Source organism: Trichechus manatus, unplaced genomic scaffold (assembly GCF_000243295.1).
Source record: "Trichechus manatus latirostris isolate Lorelei unplaced genomic scaffold, TriManLat1.0 scaffold00091, whole genome shotgun sequence".
NCBI lineage: Eukaryota > Metazoa > Chordata > Mammalia > Sirenia > Trichechidae > Trichechus > Trichechus manatus.
The window spans coordinates 11,482,713-11,492,381 of record NW_004444027.1 but is presented as its reverse complement, the minus strand read 5'-3'; positions in this window follow the sequence as shown (position 1 = coordinate 11,492,381).

Genomic DNA, 9,669 nt, shown 5'->3' with positions numbered 1-9,669 from the left:
AGAAGAACATAATGACAAATTTAACAGGCTGCAAAAATCCATAGATACAGCAATCAGAAATCCAGAAGATTAACAATAAAATTTCAGAATTAGACAACTCAAAAGAAAGTCACACGGGCAGAATTGAAGCAGTAGAAGTTAGAATTAGTGAGATTGAAGATAAAGCACTTGACACCAACTTATTTGAGGAAAAATCAGATAAAAGAATTTAAAAAATGAAGAAACTAACAGTTATGTGGGACTCTATCAAGAGAAATAACCTACGAGTGATTGGAGTACCAGAATGGGGGTGGGGGATAACAGAAAATACAGAGAAAATTGTTGAAGATTTCTTGGCAGAAAACTTCCCTGATATTATTAAAGATGAGAAGATATCCATCCAAGATGCTCATCGAACCCCACATAAGGTAGATCACAAAAGAAAGTCACCAACACATATTATAATCAAACTTACCAAAACCAAAGACAAAGATAGACTCTTGAGAGCAGCCAGGGATAAATGAAGTCGCCTACAAATGAGAACGAATAAGTCTAAGCTCTGACCACTCAGCAGAAACCATACAGGCAAGAAGGCAATGTAATGACATATATAAAGCCTTGAAAGAAAAAAATTGCCAGCCAAGAATTACATATCCAGCAAAACTGTCTCTCAAATATGATGGCAAAATTAGGCTATTTCCAGATAAACGGAAGTTTAGGAAATTTGCAAAAAACAAACCAAAATTACTAGAAATACTAAAGGGAGTCCTCTGGTTAGAAAATTAATAACATCAGGTAACAACCCCAGACAAGAATACAGGACAGAGCAACCACATATCAACTCAGATAGAGAAGTCACAAAAATAAATCAAAGCTAAAACACTGAAAATAGGGAAACAGAGATATCAATGTGTAAAAGATGACAACATTAAAACAAAAAAGAGGGACTTAAAAATGTAGACAGATTTTTCATATAGAGAGGAAGTCAAGGCAATATAAAGAAATAAAAGGCTGGTTTAAACTTAGAAAAATAGTGGTAAATATTAAGGTAACCACAAAGGAAACTAACAATCCTACACATCAAAATAAAAAAGAAAAATATAAAGGCTAGCAAATGCAAAATCAACAATGATGAAAAGAAAATACATAAAGAGATGGGGGAACTGACAATGAGCATTGAAGGCTCGTTACTTCCCCTGTTCTAGAGAAAGATCTTAAGTACACTTAGTCACCCTCAAGTATTTAATTTCTGAGAAGCCAAAGGCAGGAGAAAGGAGGCCTGAGTGTCAGGAGGCCTGTGCTCTTGTCTCAGCTCTGTGGGTGACTGACCATGTGACATTGGCAATCTGCTGCTTCCAGATTCTGGAGTTCCTAATTTGCAAAGATGGAGTCTTGGATAATTGGAAAATTCTGGAATTTATTTTCTCACTGTAGGTGTGTTTGTATTGCAAAGAAGTCCCTACCAGAGAAGGTTGTTGTGATCCCTTTGACAAAAGCATGCTTCTCCAAGCCAGGTACTTACACAGCTATAGTCACAATTAATTCTCAAAACACTAAGATCTGGGTACTGTTAACCCCATATGACATATGATGACACTTAGATTTAAGACTTCAATGACTTGATGAAGTGGTAGAGTATTTGTACTAGTTAGCAATAAGTTATGATTGGTCAGGGAATCCTTTTTTTAAACCATAATTGACCATCTACTCCTACTGCAAAAGGAATCAGTTGAGGAAGATACCTCAACACTCTTTCCTGTCCTGAGAGTAAAGTCTAAAATCCATAGCTGATATCTGGAGACATCCATCCTTTGGAGATAATCAAATTTCCTGATCTATCTTTCACTATTCCCTGCGGGTTGACTTTTGTTACCCAAAATATGTGCTGGAATCCTAAGCCCTGCACCTGTCAATATAATCCTGTTTGGAAATAGGGTTTTATCTGTTATGTTAATGAGGCCATATTAGCATAAAGTGTGTCCCAAACCTAATTGCTTCGGAGTTATAAGAAGTGCACATCTGACACAGAGGAATACACACACGAGGAAGACAGATGTTATGTGAGGATAGCCAAAGAACTAAGGTACACCCAGGGCTACCAACAAGGAAGGAATCGACACGGCCAAAAACTTGATTTGGACTTTTAACCTCGAGAACTGTGAGAAAATAAATTTCTACTCTTTAAACCACCTACTTGTCGTATTTGTAGTATTTCTGTTAGAGTGGCACTAGGTAACTATGACACTTCTCTATGCTATGGTGCTGCTCCTCTCTGAAGCCTACCTTTCCTCCCTTTTGTACCCTTGGGCATATTTCTTTGGCCTTTAAAACCCTTCCCTCATGACATCTGTTGAAATCCTGCCCATAGTTCAAATCCCATGAACCTTTCCTCAAACTCCTGAGAGATGTAACATTTTCTTCCTTTGAAATCTATTTGAGTGTGTGTGTTCCAACAAAACTTTATTTACAAAAAACTGGTGATGGGTCAGAATTTGCCGATCCATGATATATCTAGTTGCTGTCCAGTCGCTTCTGACTCATGGTGACCCCATGTGTGTCAGGGTAGAAGCATACTCTATAGGGTTTTCAATGGCTGGATTTTTCTATTCTTTTTTTTTTTTATTGTGCTTTAGGTGAAACTTTACAGAGCAAATTAGTTTCTCATTCAATAGTTTATACACAGATTGTTTTGTGACATTGGTTACAATCCCCGTGATGTGTCAACACTCTCGCCTTCCACATCTTAATTCCCCTTTTCCATCCATCCATTATTCCTGTCACTTCCTGCCTTTTCGTCATTGCTTTTGGGCAGGTGTTGCCCTTTTGGTCCCGTATGCATGATTGAACTAAGAAGCATGTCCCTCACTTGTGTTATTGTTTGTTTTATAGACCTGTCTAATCTTTCGCTGAAGAGTGAACTACAGGAGTAGCTTCGGTTCTGAGTTAAAAGGGTATCTTGGGGCCATATTCTTGGGGGTTCTTCCAGTCTCTGTCAGACCAGTAAGTCTAGTCTTTTTTGTGTGAATTTGAATTTTGTTCTACATTTTTCTCCCCCTCTGTCTGAGACCTTCTATTGTGATCTCTGTCAGAGCTGTTGGTGGTGGTAGCCGGGCACCATTCAGTACTTCTGGGCTCAGGCTGGTGGAGGCTGTGGTCCATTAGTTCTTTGGACTAATATTTCCTTTGTGTTTTTGGTTTTCTTCATTCTCCTTTGCACCGGACAGGATGGGACCAGTAGATGTATCTTAGAAGGCCGCTTATAAGCTTTTAAGACCCCAGACACTACTTACCAAAGTTGGATGTAGACCGTTTTCTTTACGAACTTTGTTATGCCAATTGACCTAGATAACCCCTGCGACCATGGTCCTCGGCCCTCAGCCCCAGTAACTCAGTCCCTCAGGGTGTTTGAATGTGTCTATGAAGCTTCTATGACTTTGGCTTGGTCAAGTTGTGCTAACTCCCTCTATATTGTGCATTGTCATTCTCTTCACCAAAGTTAACACTTACCTACTATCTAGTTAATTATTTCCCCTCCCCAAACTTCCCTCCCTCATAACCATCAAAGGATTGTTTCTTTCTGTGTGGAAACCTTTTCTTGAGTTTTTATAATAGTGGTCTCATGCAGTACTTATCCTTTTGAGATTGACTTATTTCACTCAGCATAATGCCTTCCAGATTAATCCATGTTGTAAGGTATTTCAAAGATTCATCATTGTTCTTTATCATTGTGTACTATTCCATTGTGTGTATGCACCTTAATTAGTTTATTCATTCATTTGTTGATGGGCATTTAGGTTGTTTCCATCTTTTTGCTATTGTGAATAGTGCTGCAGTGAAAATGGGTGTGCATATGTCTATTCTTGTGACAGCTCTTATTTCTCTAGGATATATTCCTAAGAGTGGGACTGCTGGATTGTATGGTATTTCTATTTACAGCTTTTTAAGGATGCACCGTACTGTTTTCTATAGTGATTGGACCATCTTACCTTCCCACCAGCAGTGCATGAGTGTTCCAATCTCCTCGAAACCTCTCCAACACTTGCTATTTTGTGTTTTTTGATAAGCGCCAGTAATGTCGGGGTGAGACAGTATCTCAATGTAGTTTTGATTTGCATTTCTCTAATGGCTAGTGGTGGCAGCTCTTCCTCATGTGTCTGTTAGCTATCTGAATGTCTTCTTTGCTGAGGTGTCTGTTAACATCCTCTGCCCATTTTTTAATTGGATTATTTATCTTTTTGTTGTTGAGGTGTTGCACTATATTATAGATTTTAGAGATTAGACCCTTGTCAGCTATTTCATAGCCAAAAAAATTTTCCCAGTCTCTAGGTTCTTTTTTTACTCTTTCGGTGAAGTCTTTTTTTTTTGGATTTAAAGAACATAAATTTCTTTTCTCTTAGTTGTAGAGGCTAAAAGTCCAAATCAGGGTCTTGCTGTGTTTATTGTTTCCTTGTTGATAACCCCAGATGTTAGTTGTTTCCTTGGCATTGCTTGGCTTGTAGACAATCCTCATATGGCATCTGTCTTCCTCTCTATGTGTTCGTATACCTGTGTCTAGTCTGCTCTTTTTATTACTAAAAAGAGATTAGATGTAGAGCTCATCCCACTCATTAATAAAACAAAAGAAAAGCCCTATTTCCAAACAGAATCACATCTACAGGTACACTGGCCAAGAATTCAACACATATTTTGGCGGAGGGGAACACAATTCAATCCATAACAGTAGTGATCAATAAAAACTTATTATAAATGCTTATTCCATACTGAGCATCTATGAACCAAATGTAAGGAATGACTAAGGAGCAGGCTGTTTATGTTTGGGTGTCTACAGTAGCGTTCCATCTTCCAGTCTTCTGGTACCCATTCCTCAGTAATGCTGACCTGGCAACTATAACATCTCTTTTGCCAGTTCCTTGGCATCAGACCCCACCACGTATAGCTGCAATGCCTTCTTACAGCATGGTGCATCACAACATACAAGGCCTTTGTCTTCAAGTACCTATTCTCCATGATGTCAGAGCTAGCTTGGAGCCAAGGATCATGGGTTTTGGGTAGGGTTGCCAGATAAACTATGAAGCACTCAGTTAAATTTGAATTTTATATAAATAACAAATAATTTTTCAGCATACGTGTGTATCTTGTAATATTTGGAATATATTTATACTAAAAATCATTCGTTGCTTATCTGAAATTCAAATTTGAGCAACCTGCATTTTCATTTGCTAAATCAGGTAGCTTTAATTTTAGGGTATGATTGGTTCCGTTATTGCCCCCCTTTGCTACCTTACTTTTATTTAAAAAAAATATTCAAATTGTATTTAGATGAAGGTTTAAAGAGCAAAGTAGTTTCTCATTAAACTAGAAAGACTCATGAAAATGTTTACATACAAAAAGAAACACTCATTGATGGTAATGAGGGAGGGGAGGGGGAGGAAAAAACATTAAGTAGACAATAGATAAGTGGTAACATTGGTGAAGGGTAAGACAGAACACAATACTGGGAAGCCAGAACAACTTGTCAGAGGCAAGGTCGAGGAAGTTGCACGTACACATCCAAATTCCCTGAGGGACCAAATTACTGGGCTGAGGGCTGTGGGGACCATGGTCTCGGGGAACACCTAGCTCAATTGGCATAACATAGTTTATAAAGAAAATTTTCTACATTCTACTTTGGTGAATAGCATCTGGGGATTTCCAGCACAACGTTAAATAAGAGTAGTGGTAAAGGACATCCTTGTTCTCATTCTCAGGGGGAATACTTTCAGCTAGAAGTCCAAATTCAGGGCCTCAGCTCCAGCAGAAGGTTTTTTGTCTCTGTCGGCTCTGGAGGAAGGTCCTCATCATCATCAGTCCTCCCCCGGACTAGGAGCTTCTCTGCACAGGAAACTCTGGTCCAAAGGACGCTCTCTGCTTCTGGTGCTTCTTTCTTGGTGATATGAGGGTCCCCATTCTCTGCTTGCTTCCCTTTCCTTTTATCTCTTGGAAGGTAAAAGGTGGTGCAGGCCACACCCTAGGGAAACTCCCTTTACATTGGATCAACGATGCGACCTGGGTAAGGGTGGTGTTACAATCCCACCCTAATCCTCTTTAACATAAAATTACGATCACAAAATGGAGGCCAATCACACAATTTTGGGAATCAAGGCCCAGCCAAATTGATGCACACATTTTTGGGGGGACGTAATTCAAAGCATGACAACTAGTGATTGTTGAATAAATGAATGTGCACTCATTCATTCATTTATTCCACAAGTATTTCTTGAGCATCTACTCTGTGCCAGACATTGTTTTCAGAGCTGGGGATACAGCAGTAAACGAAACAGATAAAAACCCCTGAATTCACTGGACTTACATTCTACTGAATTGATAAACATGTATACAAGTATAAGATGTCTGCCAGGTAACATACCTGACTTCCTGCCCAAGAAAATATATTCTTCACCCACTGAAGCTTGATCTTCAACAGATACATTTTGAAATTTGCAAATACTCTACCCCCAATGGTACAACCTGTTTTTACAGCAGACAGCTTTATTGTGTGCCTCTTGTTATTGTTATTAGGTGCCATGGAGTTGGTCCCAACTCATAGTGACCATAGGTAAAACAGAATGAAACAGTGCCTAGTCATGTGCCATCCTTACAATTTCTGCCATGTTTGAGCCAATTGTTGCAGCCACTGTGCCATTTTGTTGAGTGTCTTCCTCTTTTTCACGGACCCTCCACTTTACCAGCATGATGTCCTTCTTCAGGGACTTGTACCTCCTGATAACATGTTCAACGTACACGAGACAAAATCTTTCCAACTTCACTTCTAAGGAGCATTCTGGCTGTACTTCTTCCAAGGCAGGTTTGTTCATTCTTCTGGCAGTCCATGGTATGTTGAATATTCTTTGCCGACAGCATAATTCAAAGGCATCAATTCTTCTTCAGTCTTCCTTATTCACTGGTCAGCTTTTATATGCATTCTAAGCTATTGAAAATATCATGGCTTGAGTCAGGCACCTTAGTCCTCAAAGTGACTTCTTTGCTTTTTAACACTTGAAAGAGATACTTTGCAACAGATTTGCCCAATGCAATATGTCATTTGATTTCTTGACTGCTGCTTCCATAGGAGTTGATTGTAGATCCAAGTAAAATGAAATCCTTGACAACTTCAAACTTTTCTCCATTTATCATAATGTTGCTTGTTGGTCCAGTTGTGAGGATCTTAGTTTTCTTTATGCTGAGGTGTAATTCATACTGAAGGCTGTAGTCTTTGATCTTCATCAGTAAGTGCTTCAAGTACTCTTCACTTTCAGCAAGCAAAGTTGTATCATCTGCATATCGCAGATTGTAAATGCGTCTTCCTCCAATCCTGATGCTATGTTCTTCTTCATACAGTCCAGCTTCTCAGATTATTTGCTCAGCATACAGACTGAATAAGTATGGTGAAAGGAAACAACACTGATGCACACCTTTCCTAGCTTTAAACCACGTGGAATCATTACTCTGTTCATACAACTGCTTCTTGGTCTATGTTCTGGGATTCCCATTCTTTGCAATGTTATCCATAATTTGCTATGATCCACACAGTAAAATGCCTTTGCATAATCAATAAAACACAGGTAGACATCTTTATGGTATTCTCTACTTTCAGCCATGATCCACCTGACATTAGCAATGATATCTCTCGTTCCATATCCTCTTCTGAATCCTGCTTGAATTTCTGGAAGTTCCAATTGATGTACTGCTGCAACCGTTTTTGAAGTATCTTCGACAAAATTTTACTTACGTGTGATATTAATTATATTGTTCAATAATTTCCCCATTCGGTTGGATCACCTTTCTTTGGAATGGGCATATACACGGATCTCTTCCAGTCAGTTGACCAGGTAGCTGTCTTCCAAATTTCTTGACATAGACGAGTGAATGCTGCTTCCAGGTTTGCATATACTTTTGAAACATCTCAGTTGGTATTCCATTAAGTCCTGGAGCCTTGTTTTTTGTCAATGCCTTCATTGGGCTTCTTCCTTCAATACCATCAGTTCTTGATCATGTTCTTCCTTCTGAAATGGTTGAACATCAACCAATTCTTTTTGCTACAGTGATTCTGTGTATTCCTTCAATCTTCTCCTGATTCTTCTTGCTTCTTTCAATATTTTGCCCATAGAATCCTTTAATATTGCTACTCGAGGCTTGATTTTTTTTTTCAATTATTTCACCTTGGGAAATATGTTCTTCCCTTTTGGTTTTCTTTTATTTTTTTCTTTCTTTCTTTCTTTCTTTATTTTCTAGGGGAAGAGAGGATGTGGGAAGATGTTGATGGGATTATACGATTCTTTTTGACTATTGATTGTTAACAGGGTTAATTGTGATTGTAAGAACTGTAATTGTAAAAGCTGTAACTGTGAAAGAGTGGACTAAGGGGGAGGCAGTGCTGGAATAGAATACAGTGGCCAAACTTAAAGTCCCCTAAAGGTTTTGCTGTGCTGATACCTCATGAGGCTCAGAGTAAGGGAATACTCTCTCAGTTAAATTTTTTTTATTTCTTTTTTTATTGTTGTAATTAAATGGGGTTTACATTTCAAGTTACTCTCCCATACAATTTTTTTTTTACTTACATTGTTATGAGACCCCAACAGCTCACCCCGTTCTGCGATAGGACACTTCTCTCCTCCGCCCCTGATTCCTCATGAACATTCAACCAGCTCCTAACTCTCTCTGCCTTCCCATCTCACCTCTGGACAGAACCTGCCCCTTTGGTCTCTTGTATCTACTTGACTAAGAGGCACATTCTTCATGAGTATCACTTTATGTCCCACAGTCCAGTCCAATCCCTGTCTGAAAAGTTGGTCTCAGAAATTGTTGTAATTCTAAGGTGATAGAGAGTCCAGGGGCCATGCTTTCCTGGGCGCCTCCAGTCTCAGTCAGACCATTAAGTCTGGTCTTCTTACTAGAATTTGAGTTCTGCATCCCATCTTTCTACTGCTCCATGAGGGACTCTGTGCTGTGTTCCCTGTCAAGACGTTCATTGGTGGTAGCCGGGCACCATCTAGTTCTTCTGGTCTCAGGCTGATGAAGTCTCTGGTTTATGTGGCCCATTCTGTCTCTTGGGCTAATACTTTCCTTGTGTCTTTGGTGTTCTTTGTTCTCCTTTACTCCAAGTGGTTGGGACCAATTGATGCATCTTAGATGGACGCTTGAAAGCTTTTAAGACCCCAGATGCCACCCACCAAAGTAGGATGCAGAACATTTTCTTAATAAGTTTGGTTATGCCAAGTGACCTAGACGTCTCCTGAAAGCATGGTCCCCAGACCCCCATCCCTGCTACTCTGTCTCTCAAAGTACTTGACTGTATTGAGAAAACTTCTTAGCTTTGGTTTAGTCCAGTTGTGCTTGCTTCCCGTGTAGTGGTGCTGTCCTTCCCTTCACCTAGGATGATTCTTATCTACTATCTAGTTAGTGAATAACCCTCACCCTCCCTCCCCACCCTTTTAACCATCAAAGAATGTTTTCTTCTATGTTTAAACCTTTTCTTGAGTTCTTATAATAGTGGTCTTATAGGGCAGTATTTGCTTTTCTGTGACTGGCTAAATTCACTCAGCATAATAAGTTCCAGATTCTACAATGTTATACGATGTTCCACATCTTCATCATTCTTCACCGTTGTATAATATTCCATTGTGTGGATATACCATAGTTTGTTTATCCATT